Source organism: Equus przewalskii, chromosome 5 (assembly GCF_037783145.1).
Source record: "Equus przewalskii isolate Varuska chromosome 5, EquPr2, whole genome shotgun sequence".
NCBI classification, from domain to species: domain Eukaryota; kingdom Metazoa; phylum Chordata; class Mammalia; order Perissodactyla; family Equidae; genus Equus; species Equus przewalskii.
In genome coordinates this window covers 84,962,992-84,976,639 of record NC_091835.1, presented here as the reverse complement: position 1 = coordinate 84,976,639, position 13,648 = coordinate 84,962,992, and the positions used below count along the sequence as shown (strand labels likewise).

Below are 13,648 nucleotides of genomic sequence, written 5' to 3'. Positions count from 1 at the left end.
CAAAGACTCAGGTTTATGAAGAAGAAATTCTGCCTCATGATGGCAACACAGCCTGCTGGTCTGCCCTGCAGATTTTGGACTTGCCAGCCCCATAATCGCATGAGTCAATTCCTTAAAATAATCTCTCAATCTCTCTGTCTCCCTGCCTGTCTGTCTGTCCATCTATCCATCCTGTTGGTTCTGTTTCTCTGGAGAACTCTGACAAGTGCACCAAAGAAGGAGCTAATTTCTTTCAATGTGATATTTTGATGTCCCATCACCATGTCAGTCTGGGACTGGATTTCAACTTGGTCTCTACACACACCAGACGCTGCCCAGGGAGAGAGATAAGCCATGAAGCTTTTTAAAGAATTGAAACATAACGGCCTCTTCCCACCCCCAACCCCATAATAAAGTACCTTCTCTGTCAATTGACATGAGGACAGGACTCCAAAACGTGTGCATCCGAGAGGTTGGAATATGTTCTCAAAAAACGCTCTATTTCTCACCCCTCTCCCATCCCCTGTGAGTGCGAGAACCCAGACGGAGGAGTAAAGCTGGGAAAAGAGGTCCTGACGCAGCCTGCAGAGAGTTGCTTCCATCTGAACAGGCGTCAGGCTGCAGGTAGGATATAGCAGCTGTTCCTGAGAAGCTGTCAAACACTGAAGCAAAAAAAGAGAGAGAGAAAACACTGAAACCCTTGGGGAGGGCGGATGTGGGAATTCACCCGAATTAGCACCTCACCTAATTCTGGGGTCATGACACCGTGCAGGACCTGGGCGTAGCTACAAAGTGAGAGGGTCCCCAGGCCTTGTTTGCCCATGGGAGTTCCTTCCCTTTCTCTGTCTGCTCGTTGCCATGGTGTCCGTGGAATCAGCTGTGGTCTAGAGAACATCCCTCTTGGGCACCAAGCCGAGGCCTTGGTCCGCTCATCTCCTTTCTGTGGTTTCCGCTCAGGTGGCTCCCTTGTTCTGATGGCCTCAGTGGTCACCTCTCTGCTGCCACCTTCCAGCCCCACTTCTCACCCCGATTCCAGTCCCTCTGACCCTGCTCCCTAAAGGGCATCCACCAGGTCCTTTCCAGCCTGGCTCTTTCCATGGGTCCAGGCCTGCCTCACTCACAATGGATGCAACGTGCCAGCTGCTGGAGCAGCTCTCAAAGATGTACACAAACCACCTCCAGTTTCCTCCAAACCACTGCTGTCTTCTCTTGCCTTCTCTCTTTACCGACCTCCATTTTGCTCCATTCTTCTAAATCCTCCATCTGCTCCTGCCTCTTCCTACTTTTTAGCCACAATCCAAATTTTAGACACATATCCCATGGATTGAATTATGGGAATTGCCCTCGTGGCCCCATCACCACAGCCTCCATAAGAGAGATTCTCATCTTTTTCCCAGGACCACCTCTCTAGTTGGGGCTGTTTCTCACCCAGCCTCCGCATGAAGATAGGAGGTTCAGATATTCTCATAGGTCTCACATCCTTCTTTCCAAATGTCCAAAATCAAGGTCATCAGCTCCCTCCAAAACTCCTCTCACTCCCAGTGTCTCTGCTTCTAGCTGCCAAGGTTTAAACCTTTAAAGACGTTTTGAAATCAGCCCTCTCCTTTATCTTCTACTTTCATTTAGCATCAAACCCCAACACTTCCGTGCTCCTGCTTCATCTCTCCCTACCAGGGCCTCCTCACCAGCCACCCAGTGGTTTCTACTCAGCTTCCCGACCTCAGCTCTTCCCCTGCCCCCATCCTCTGCATCACTGCCATTAATCTTCCTTGAACAGCTCTTCCATCCTGTTATCTACCCACTCAAACGGCTTACAAGGCCCACTGTTTCCTAAAGCATCCAGTCTCGACTTGACGCCCTGTTGCAGAGGAGGCACAATGCTGAGCTGGGATGCAGAGCTCCACCACACATTAATATTATCCCTAGAAGCTGGGCAAGTTAGTGAGCTTCACTGAATTCTAGTGTTCTTATCTGTACTATAGTGATAACGTGAAAGCACCTTTTTTTTTGGGGGGGGGGAAATAAGGCACTATAGAAATATGAGGTATAATTGGGGCATTAACATACTCTTTTGTCTGGCTTTTAAGGTTCCCCATAAACTGATCCCCAGGCAGTCGGAAGTCTTTCCCTACATGCTGGTCTTGAAATTCCCAGGCAGAAGCTCTGGGCGTAGCTGGAGTGTGCTGGAGTACTTCCAGATATTGAGCTTTCCAAATCGTGACATTCTCTGTTGGTCTTATTCTGGATTCGTAAAGTGGCTATAATCTGAGGAGAGGTGTCTTTGGATCAGAGATAGGATTTTTGTGATCCTTACATACAAAGGTGGTGATTAAAGCCACTGCAAGGGATGAGCTTGCATGGAGAGAGCGAGGAGGTGAGAAGGGGACTGAGGACACAGCTGAGGGCAGCACCAGCTCAGGGCCGGACCACCGGTTGGATTCCAGGAGGCTGGCTCAGTGCCTCTGTAGAAGGGATCCAATGAACAACACTTAAATTGCATACTGTTAAATAGTATGTCTATGTTTCATTCATTCGTTGATCCATTCACTCAGTAGCTGTTTATGAAATACCTAGAAAGGATTCGGTTATGTGCTGGGTGTTGAGGGTACATTGATGATCAAAATGAACACTGTCCTGGGAGCTTACAGTTAGGGGTGGAGGGTTGGAGAAAACCTTCATTGAATAATCCCAACAGGACAACCACCAGCGTGAAACGCATCAGTAGCCTGGAGTGTCAGGGAAGGTGTTTCTAAGACAGCGACGTTCAAGCTAAGATCTAAAGCCTGGCTGAGGCTGGGATGTTCGTCAGTTCTTATCAGCAGTGACTGATGGCCTCTGCTAGTTGACCCAGCAAAGAGACACTAACACGGAATTTCCGGGTGAGAGGAAGCAAGGGCTATGCCAGATTCTGGGCACCCACATCGTTTTCTGCAAGTGAAGCCTAGTAAAGATTTCTTAAATCACGCTGTGCAGGTTGTTCCCCACAGGGTACATCAAGTTGCCTTACTTAAGAGGAGTAATATTAAAAACCTGAGTTTGAAAAGTACTTGGAAAAATATTGCAAATGCACGTGCAAAGTTTAAGCCCCATTTACACAATTACAAAGTTGTCCTCCTAAATCACATACTTGAGCACGCCTTTGGGACAATCTCAGTGGAGACCTGCATGCTTAGAACCTGTCTAACCCAGTGTGACTCCATCCTGTCTGTGGAGAGTGGCACACAGGTGTGGCATCAGGCAAGAGACTTCAGCCTGTAGCTAATACCTCCCCTTTATAGAACGTAACTTTTTCAACCACTGGGCTTTCACGCACTACAATGTTACTAATTCTGTTTGCCATTTGAAGGACACAAGGCTGAGTAGGTTAAAGATGAAAGGGAATCCGTGAGAAAAGCATTTTTCTTGTTTCACTTTTGTAATTTTAAAAGAAAATAATGCTTAGGAAGATGAGATGGAATTTCCCAGCAGAAACCACAGGATCAGGTTGCAGTGTAAATCGTGTGTCACGGACAACAAAGGCGACGTGCTTTCGTAGGCGCTCACTCATTCCAACCAATGGAGGCCTTCCCATGGATGCTGGAACTTTCCAAGTCTTTCACCACGCTAACTGTGAGGCTATGCCCTCCATGTGTTTTTTCCTCTCCTCCTTTAACACCTTGCACAAAAGAATGTTCAAATCATAAAGCATTATGTACATGCGGGAATTAAAAATTGAGTTATGGAAGCAAATATGACACGTGTGAGGAAAAACAGGCCATGCCGCTTATGTTCACCAACCAGTATTTTTATCTTGGTTTTTTCTATTAATGTTGTCTCATCTGTCTTTGAGTGTCACAAACCTTTTGGGAAACCTGTCTCTTTATCCATCTTTCGTGCTGTTTCTCAGAGCAATTTCATGCCTGGTACTTTTACATTTTATAACAGTGAGGGGACAGTAGCATAAAATGTTAATTACATTGTCTAATACAAAGCTGCGATGTCTTCCAAATAAATATCTGGGCCACAGCTAGATCACCAAACCAGTCAAATAGTTCGAAAGGGCACTTTTCTTAACATTTGAAGTTATTATTCTATTTATTTGCTTTCATTTCCTACTCTTTTAACTGCTAGATTCTTCCTTTTATTTAGCAAAGAATTTTGTTCCTCCTGTCTTTTTGTGTTTGCAAGTTTGTGAAATCTCTATCCAGTTGGAATGCACAGGGCTCTGAAAACTGGGCTGGACTCGTGCAGCACCTGGCTCGTCCTTGATCTCTGCAATTCATGAACCCTTCTCCCAGGCACTGTTTTTCTTTAGTCAGTAGTGTTTTGTGCCCCCAAGTCTCATAGGGATACTTAAGGAAACAAGAATACAGCACCCTACGGTTTCACCCAAACCAAAATTCTTTTGTTTTATGCCTGTCCTGGCTCTGAAAACAGCATGTTTTCAAAAGGCAAGAGGCTGCAGCAAGGGACTAGAAGACAAGCAGTGAAGTAGAAACAAGATAAAACTGGCAGCGCCAGAGAGGAAAGCAGGAAAAGGAAAAGGGCGACGAGGCTAGCATTCAGCAGGAGATCCCACGGTCTCTTATTTGTAAGCCTTTCTCGTTTTGATTCTCTTCCCATTATTTGCTGGATTTGGTATAAAATAATTTAGCATTTGCAGAGTTAGCTGGGTGCAGGATGCTGGATGGCGCGGGCACAGGCCCACGGAGCTGGCCTCCTTTCAGGAGCTGGGCATGAACTTCTCTACCCTGTGACTTTGTGGGCAAGTAACAAATACATACTCAAACCAGCTTCACCACAAATGGGAAATTCACCTGAGTCGATATTAAGGCGTCTCAGGGAACCCAGGGCAGGAAAGTCTGCCGATCATCTCAGGGCTGCAACCAGGAATCGGGCATGTGGTGGTTACTCTCCCCATGTCGGGATCCATGTGGTTTTCCGGTCTCAGCATCTCTGCTTTCTCCTCCCGCTCCCCATGGGCCAACCTGCTCTGTTTCTCCGTGCACGAGCTCTCGGGACTTGCAGCGCCCGGTGCATGTACTCCTTCAGGTACCCTCAGCCCCAGGGCCCCTGGTAACCTGAGCCGCATCTCAGCCCCCAAGATGCCAGTGCTCAGGGGAGAAAAGCTTTGGGCTCATGCCAACCCATGAATGGCCCCCCCTCTGGCTCAGGTGTCCCCTCTTGGCCAATCAGTCGAAGGCAGTGGGAGGCACAGGGTTACAGGTGCAAACTCACTTGAGTGCCTGGCCTGCTCATGTGGATGGTTCTAGAGAAGGGGGGGCAGGATCTCCAAGAGCCATGCATTACATTCCACCCCTAATTGTCACTGTTTCAGCTCTGGGGAGAACTGGAGAGGGGAGGCGAGAGAGCGCAGGCGTGTCCACTGAAGTTCTGGCACCAAGTGTCCGGACACTGACAGGTGTTTACTGAACAGAAAGATGGCGGGAGGAAGAGCAGGAGGGTGGGAGCAGGCATTTCACGGCCGCTTCCTCCAGGGGTCTTTTAAAAGTATTATCACTTGGAGATGATTCCAGAGCGACTGCTGTTCCCATACACAAATATGTGTGTACCTAACGTGGTCAGACTTCAGAGAAATGCACGTTGAGGCCACACTGAGGCTCGTTTCACACCAGTAGCAGGGATGGAAAGGGCTGACAAGTCTGAGCGAGGGTGAGCATGTGGGAACTGGTTCTCACACGGTGCTGGCAGGAGTGCAGAATGGTTCAACTCTGAGAAACCGGTTACATAGACACTTGCCCTAGGACCCAGCAATTTCACTCCTAGGTGTATCCCCAGGAGAGATGAGTGCCTCGACCCTCCAAAAGGCATGCACAGGAATGATTATAGAAGCTTTATTCTCAACAACCCCAAACTGTAAACAACCCAGCTGTTCAACCACCATAGAATGGATAAATAAACTGCAAACTGTTTATATAATGGACTACTACACAGCAATAAAAGGAATGAACTACTGTCACCTGCCACATTGGGGAAGCTCACAGATAGGTCTTGACGGAAGGAAGCCAAAAACGAGAGTGTGTGCCATAGGCACGTCCTGCGTGATTCTCTTCATGTGAAGTTCAAGAATTGATCAGAGATGACAGATTAATGATTACTTTTGAGGGGTTGTTGACCCATGGGGCATGAGGGAGCTTCACGGGGCGACAGAAATATTCTATGTCTTGATCCCAGTGGTTGTTACACAGGGGTAGATTTCTGTAAGAATGAAATCTGAACTCCAAAGAAAATGTGTGTTTTTTACTGTAATTTATGCTTAAACTTAAAAAAACATAGCCTTTTGCTGCCTTCACACAGAAAGACCTTGGTAGGCTCTCCAGGGCCATAGAGAGTCCCCTGAGAACCCTTTATCCGTGTTATCCCTGTCCCGGTGGGACTCAACATGCTAATCTGACGCGACGACTCTCTTCTGAATGTGCTTCTAAACAGCCTGTTTGGTGAAACCACGAGAACAAATAATCACAGGAGTCTCCCCGGTGCTGTCGTGAGGGCTGGACCAGGCACAGAGTAGTGTTTTGGTGTTTGGCACACGGTGTGCAGATGGCAGGGGAGATAAGCCACTCCAGGCCTCGGGGATGGTTCAAGGACAGACACACAGATTTCCACTAGGTTAGCTAATTAGTGTTAGCTCAGAGCCAGTCCTTGCTAGAAATCCTGGCATTCTCTTCCTTTCTCTTCCTCTTTTTCTGACAGGGGAACGCTTTGCGCCAGGAGGTAATCAAGGGCCCCTGGAGGCCAGCGGGCTCCTCGTCTTCATTGCCTGTGCCAGAGGAGAAGAGTTGGCGCATCCTTCGTCGTGCCACAGCTGAGTGCACCCAGAACTACATGACCTCCCCTCACGCTGCATCTCTGCAGGGGCCTCCTCGGCGCCCTGTCGTGTCCTGAACCCCCACTTACTAGGAGTTTCCGGCCCCAGCAAGGTTTAGCCTTTCTTTGTGAACCTCAGGGTGGGCCCTTTCAATTAATCTCCAAAACGTCTGGATCCTGTTTCTCGACACAGGTTAAATGACTAAGCTTCTTGAACCCTTGTATCTGAGCTCCATGAGAACGAGAGGGAACTGCTTTCTGAGGGATTTGCCTCGATTCTATGATATCTTCCTTATGTGAGGTGACAGGGTGCTGTGCTCCATTCCCGGGGGTGGATGTCCCACAGAGCAGGGGGTCGCTTCAATTTCTGAACTGGGCTCAAGCAGAAGCTTGCGTGAAATCTCTTTGAGAGTCACTTGAGGGTTTTCTCCTCTATTTTTGATGCCTCGTTGTTGCTCCCTGCGTCCTTCCCTGCCTTCTCCCTCATTCTTTTGCGTCCTTTCTCACTGAACTTTCCTCAGGATTCCCCAGTCAACATCCCTTCTTGCGGTGTCGCTCTTTTGTTGGAGAGCTAGACCACCCATGCCACTCTGTGCACGCCTCCCTCTCTACTCACCTCTATTTTTCAGTTTGACTAAACAAGATACACAGAATTTTGAGAGTCATTTACATTGGCACCTTCATTTATTTAAATCAAGACTTATTTTTATCAGAAATGCACAATCTGTTTTTCATTTTCACCAAAATACACCAGCAAGATTGATTAGATGACCTTATTGTTTGTTTAAGGAAAGTTTTTATGTCAATTCTTTATTACTGGAAAATTTCTGTGTCCTTGACTTCTTTTTTAAATTTGGAAATTTCAAACAAATAAAAAAGTATGATGAGTTCCCATGTACTCAGCTCCCAACTTCGACAATTATCTATAATTTGTCATTCTTGTTTCATTTATCCACCACACACATTTTCCTTTTCTTCAGTGTTTTAAAGCAAATCCCAGATACTGTTTCATTTCCTTGTCTATATTTCAGTGTATTCACCGACCTTTAACATTCACAAAGAAACACAAAGACACAAGGTAAAATGTATAAGAAAATCCTTAAAGATTTTCATTAAACTGTCCATTTTTATTGGTGGATTTGGTTGGAAATGTGAAGAGCCAATTTATTTATAGGATAATAAGGTTCAATTGTGTTTCATATTATTCCAGAGCCTCAGAGACAGGAATTCATGATAAAAGGCACCTACTTTTCAACCAACAATTATGCTTGGTGTTTCCCAGATAGATCCACTTACCTCAGTTCCCACCCTTCCTGAGACCCATGGACTGGAACCAAGACATGACACTTCAAATAAGACGTGAGGGGGAAGATGGCCATCACACATTGTACTCTGTGGTTTACAACCAGTAGGGCAACTTATTTAGAAGTCTAAAATATCTTTGTTTAAAGCCTCAAGCTCACCCAGTGCCAAGTGGTTATTTGATGTTATCACATCCAAACAAACCTGAGACAATGGAAGGCACCCTTCCTCAGTGGTCAGAACCACAGAAGGACGATTTTCTGTCGGCTCTGTTCTTGTCCCTAAGCTCTTCTGGGCTTTCTTTTCCAATGGAGGTGAACTGTTCACTGAGCAGGCCTGGGGTCCCAGAACGAAAGCCTCGTTAGAGTGAGCTTCCTGTGAGTTTCATGAAGTCTGCCAGAGAGGTCTCTGCTTTCTACTGTATAAACGTTTTACTCTGTGGGGAGTCTTTCCCCCTGGAGTGGATTTGTTAGCTGGAAGCTGGGGAGTCAGCCTTTGCTGGCCTCCTGTTACAGCTCATCCTCTGACAGGAGGGTAGCAGAGAATGGCCCATCTTCACAATAACTCTCAGGCCGATGGCGGAGGGTGGAGGGTCCAGCTTGCAATTTGTGATAGTGGCAGGTCCCAATATTTCTGCATGGGAGGGGCTTAAGAGGCAGGAATCTGAGTGTTGTTCTCAAAGTTGTATTTGTCTGGTACTTTATATAAAACGTAGGAAGTGTCAGCTGTCCATATCAAAGATTGGGTGCGGACAGATTATGGGGGGTCAAAGGCTCTGCCACTGCTTGTCTACCGGGGGTGGATGCCCAGAGTCTCTTCTCTCCACTGAGGTTTCTAGAGCAAACTTTCTCTCAGCTGATTCTCTCACAGAAGTCTTAGATAAGCTTTGCCTGTGAGTGAACCCATAGAGAGTAGAGACCATTGCTCCCATTATTGTTAATTTACTTGAATCCTGCTTATTTCCGATAATTTGAGGCAGCCCAGAATTTCCAGTCATCCTCAGCTCGTGCTCTGAGCCGTGAATCGTCATATGTGTGCGTAGGTGTCACTGATATGGCTAATTCAGGATCACTCTGCACTCACAAGATGGGTTTTCTTTGATTAGGGGTCTGAAGCTCTCTGAAGGCCTATGTGAGTTTCCCTTCTGCTTCTAGATTCTCTACAAGGAGGATCATCATCTAAAAGCAGGTTCTTCACCTGGGCACGGGTGTCAGGGGCATCTGTGGAGCCCTTGAAATTGTGCCAGAATTTGCTGCATTAGGGCTTTTCTGGAGAGGACACATTTTTCATTAGATCCTCAAATGATCCCATTCCTCCAAAGGTTAAGATCCACTGCTTACCGTCACGGTTTCTAGGCGGGGTTTAGGAAAAACTCAGAAGAACTTCCACCTTCAGTATGGGTCTTCACTCTGCAATTGTCGTCGTCCCGTGACCCTGGACCACCTGAGGGGTGAGTCATCTTTCCCATTTGTCTGGGCTTTCTCTTGACGTTCTAGCAGTGGGATCCTAAAGGGCCTCCTCGTTAACATTGTCAGAAAGCCACCCGTCAGCTGTGAGAGGCCGAGTTCGATTCTTTCCCAAGGGCTTGCCAAAAGCTCCACAAGTCCTGAGCCCACTTTTAGAGGCACGTGAATTGAACACAGAACGTCTACTCCACGTAGGTGAGCTGCGAAAGGCTGGTTTCATCCCTTTTATGATCCATGGATATCAGACACATTCAGGTCCCCTTACAATATGGTCAGGTGGACTCATAGCAACTACCATTTTCTATAAAGTTTGAATTCTCTTTTACCAAATACAGATAAAATGAGTATGTCAGCAATATCCCTGACCTACCTGGGCAGATGAACAGCGTTTAAAAAATTATCCGCATTAATGTTCACCTCCATGGGTGTAAATAATTGAGAGGAGAAAGCGTCACCAGGAATGACAGGCTTTAATTACAGAAATGGCCTTTCATCTGAAAAGCTGAAATACAGACAAATACTATTAGCACCCTTACAAAGTTGCATAATTTGCCTTTAGAGAAGGTATTGCAAAGCCTAGGCTTTTGGATTTCCAATTCTGCCTTGATGTGGTTTTTGTTTTGTTTTTTAACTTTCTGCTTCATATTTCTTGAGTTTTTGTTGCCGTTAAGCTCTGAATATAAAAAGGACGCTTGCTCACCGTCCTTCTGAACATCTCTTTAAAAAGTAGCTTCAGCAGCTGCAGGTGAAGACCTCTGAAAGAGTGTCTTCCAAACTCAGTTCGTAAACATTTAGCGGGTTGTGAAATCAATGTAGAGTGTTGCAATGTGGATTTATTCTTTTAATAAAATAGTAGAATATAAAATATCAGAGGGCATCAGATGTAGTAAGTATAATCAGTATCTTATAAAATATTTGTTTAAGTTATTTACGGGTGTATGTGTGGGCAGTGGTGTGTTGGTAAATGTTAACTGGCTCTTTGGGAAAAGAGGTATGTGTGTATATACATGTTCATAAATATATCATAAATTTTCCTGATATGAAGTACATATAGCTTACAAGTTACAGATAATAATATACATCACTATTGTAAATTTCATATAGCCAAAGGATTTTCACAGAATGCTTTCATTGATTTTTGCCAAACTTTTGTATCCATAGCCAAGCCATGGCTGAAATTCAGCTCTAATTTGACAAAATCAGACTATGAATAAATGTTTGATTTCTATTTGATTCAGCAAAGAAGTCACTCATACTACTGAAGAATGAGTGTATTCTGACCTGAGTGTTAGTTCATGTTTTCATTGACGCTAATGAGAAAGACGAAAGTGCAACAATGAAGACGTCAGGATGTCACTGGCCATCGATGACATGAGTGCAGCTTGGTTGAATCAGAGCTTAATTTCCAAATACTGGAAGAATATTTCCTCAATTTTTTTGTGCTATTCACAATGTAACAGCTACAGACACTTTTAAATTTCATCGTCCTTATTAGTATATTCTCCATCACTTTCATGAGTAGAGTATCAACAAGACAATAAACCTAGCCCTGATTTATAGTGTTTGCCAATTTCTGTGGTGTAGACATCCCCACCGTGACTATTGCAAGCTACCACAGTGACATCACAGGACATAGAGTTGGAAAGTGGTACACAGTAGCACATCTTTATGTAGTATTTCTACCACCCAGACGCAAGAGACAACCTCATGAGCAGAGATAGCAGTAAAGTGTAGTAAGATAATTAGGAAGTGATTAATTTTGAGTATTTATTATCTTTGTTTTTTTAATTGTGGTATAATAACATTATTTCAATATTTGTATGTATTGTAAAATGATCACCACCATAAGGCTAGTTAATATCTGTCACTACACATAGTTAAAACATTCTTTTTTCTTGTGATGATAACTTTTAAGATTTACTCTCTTAGCAACTTAAAAATATACAATAGAGTATTATTAATTGTAGTCACCATGCTGTACATTACATCTCCATGACATTTATTTTCTAACTGGAAATTTGTACCTTTTGACCCCCTTCACCCACCTCCCACCCCTGCCTCTGGCAACCACCAATTTATTCTCTGTATCTGTGGCCTTGGTTTTTTTTTTAAATTCAAGATATAAGTGAGAGGCCGGCCTGGTGGTGCAGCGGTTAAGTGCGCACGTTCCGCTTTGGCGGCCCAGGGTTCATTGGTTCAGATCCCACGTACGGACATGGCACTGCTTGGCAAGCCATGTTGTGGTGGGCGTCCCACATATAAAATAGAGGAAGATGGGCATGGATGTTAGCTCAGGGCCAGTCTTCCTCAGCAAAAAGAGGAGGATTGGCAGTAGTTAGCTCAGGGCTAATCTTCCTCAAAAAAAAAAAAACAAAAAACCCTAACTGTAGAAATGCCTTTATTAAAAAAAAAAAGGTATAAGTGAGATCATATGGTATTTGTCTTTCTTTGTCTGACTTATTTCACTTAGCATAATGCCCTCAAGGTCCATCCATATTGTTGCAAAATGGCAAGATTTTATTCTTTTTTATGGCTGAATCATATTCCATCATATTTATATACCACATTTTCTTTATTCATTCATCCATAGGTGAGCACTTAGGATGTTTTGTATCTTAGCTATTGTAAATAATGCTGCAATGAATATAGCTGTGCATATGTCTTTTCAAATTAGTGTTTTCATTTTCTTTGCATATATACCCAGAAGTGGGATTGCTGGATCATACAGTGGTTCTATTTTTAATTTTTTGACGAACCTCCATACTGTTTTCCATAGCGGTTACACCAATTTCCATTCCCACCAACAGTGCACGAGGGTTCCCTTTTCTCCACATCCTCACCAACAGGTGTTATTTCTTGTCTTCTTGGGGATAGCCATTCTAACAGGTGTGAAGTGACATCTCATTGTGGTTTTGATTTGTATTTCCCTGATGATTAGTGATGTTGAGCACCTTTTCATGTGCCTGTTGGCCATTTGTATGATCTTCTTTGGAAGATCTAGTCAGATCTTCTGCCCATGTTTTAATCAGATTGTTTATTTTTTTTTGCTATGGAGTTGAATGAGTTCTTTATGTATTTTGGATATTAACCACTTTTCAGACACATGATTTGCAAATATCTTCTCCCACTTGGTAGGTTGCCTTTTCATTTTGTTGGGGTTTTCTTTGCTGTGCAGAAGCTTTTTAGTTTGATGTAGTCGCACATGTTTATTTTAGCTTTTGTTGCTTTTGCTTTGGGTGTCAGATCCAGAAAAATCATTACCAGGACCAATGTCAAGGAGCTTACTGCCTATGTTTTCTTTTAGGAATTTTATGGTTTCAGGTCTTACATTCAAGTCTTTAATCCATTTTGAGTAGACTTTTGTGTGTGGTATAAGATAGTCCAGTTTCATTCTTTTGCATGTGGCTGTCCAGTTTTCCCAACATCATTATTGAAGAGACTGTCCTTTCCCCATGGTATATTCTTGGCTACTTTGCTGTAAATTAATTGGCCATTTATGTGTGGGTTTATTTCTGGGCTCTCTGTTCTGTTCCATTGATCTACATGTCTGTTTTTATGTTAATGCAACACTGTTTTAATTACTTTACTTTTATGGAATAATTTGAATCAGGAAGCGTGATGCCTCCAGTTTTGTTCTCCTTTCTCAGATTGCTTTGGTTATTCGGGCTTCCTTGTGGTTCCATACAAGTTTTGGTGTTGTTTTTTCTATTTCTGTGAGAAATGCCATTGGAATTTTGATAGAGATTGCCTTGAGTCTGTAGATTGTTTGGGGTGGTATGGACATTTTAGCAATATTAATTCTTCCAATCCATGAACACAGGATATCTTTGTATTTACTTGTGTCTTCTTCAATTTCTTTGATTAATGTCGTCGGGTTTTCAGTGTTCAGGGAAATGTACCGCCTGGAAAACCCCACCCCAGTTAAACCCCACTCCTTCCCACCCTCTCTAATACTGTTTCTGCAAATCCGCCGGCACCTTACGCAAACCTGCTGCCTGGCCTCCGGTCACTAACGATGACGTGCTCCTAGCTCGGGCCAGCCTGTCCTCATCACTTCTGATCCTCTCGCCTGCAATTTGTGCCCTCTTCTCTCT

General features: G+C 44.3%; 1 long non-coding RNA gene across 1 annotated transcript; it reads right to left on the bottom strand.

The window, feature by feature from the left end:
* Window positions 1-458: 458 nt before the first annotated feature.
* LOC139083428 (uncharacterized) lies at window positions 459-818 on the bottom strand. The gene is made up of 2 exons (XR_011540144.1): window positions 724-818; window positions 459-641 (listed from the first exon to the last, which is right to left on the bottom strand). It is a non-coding gene; the product is annotated as an uncharacterized lncRNA (long non-coding RNA).
* Window positions 819-13,648: the final 12,830 nt, after the last annotated feature.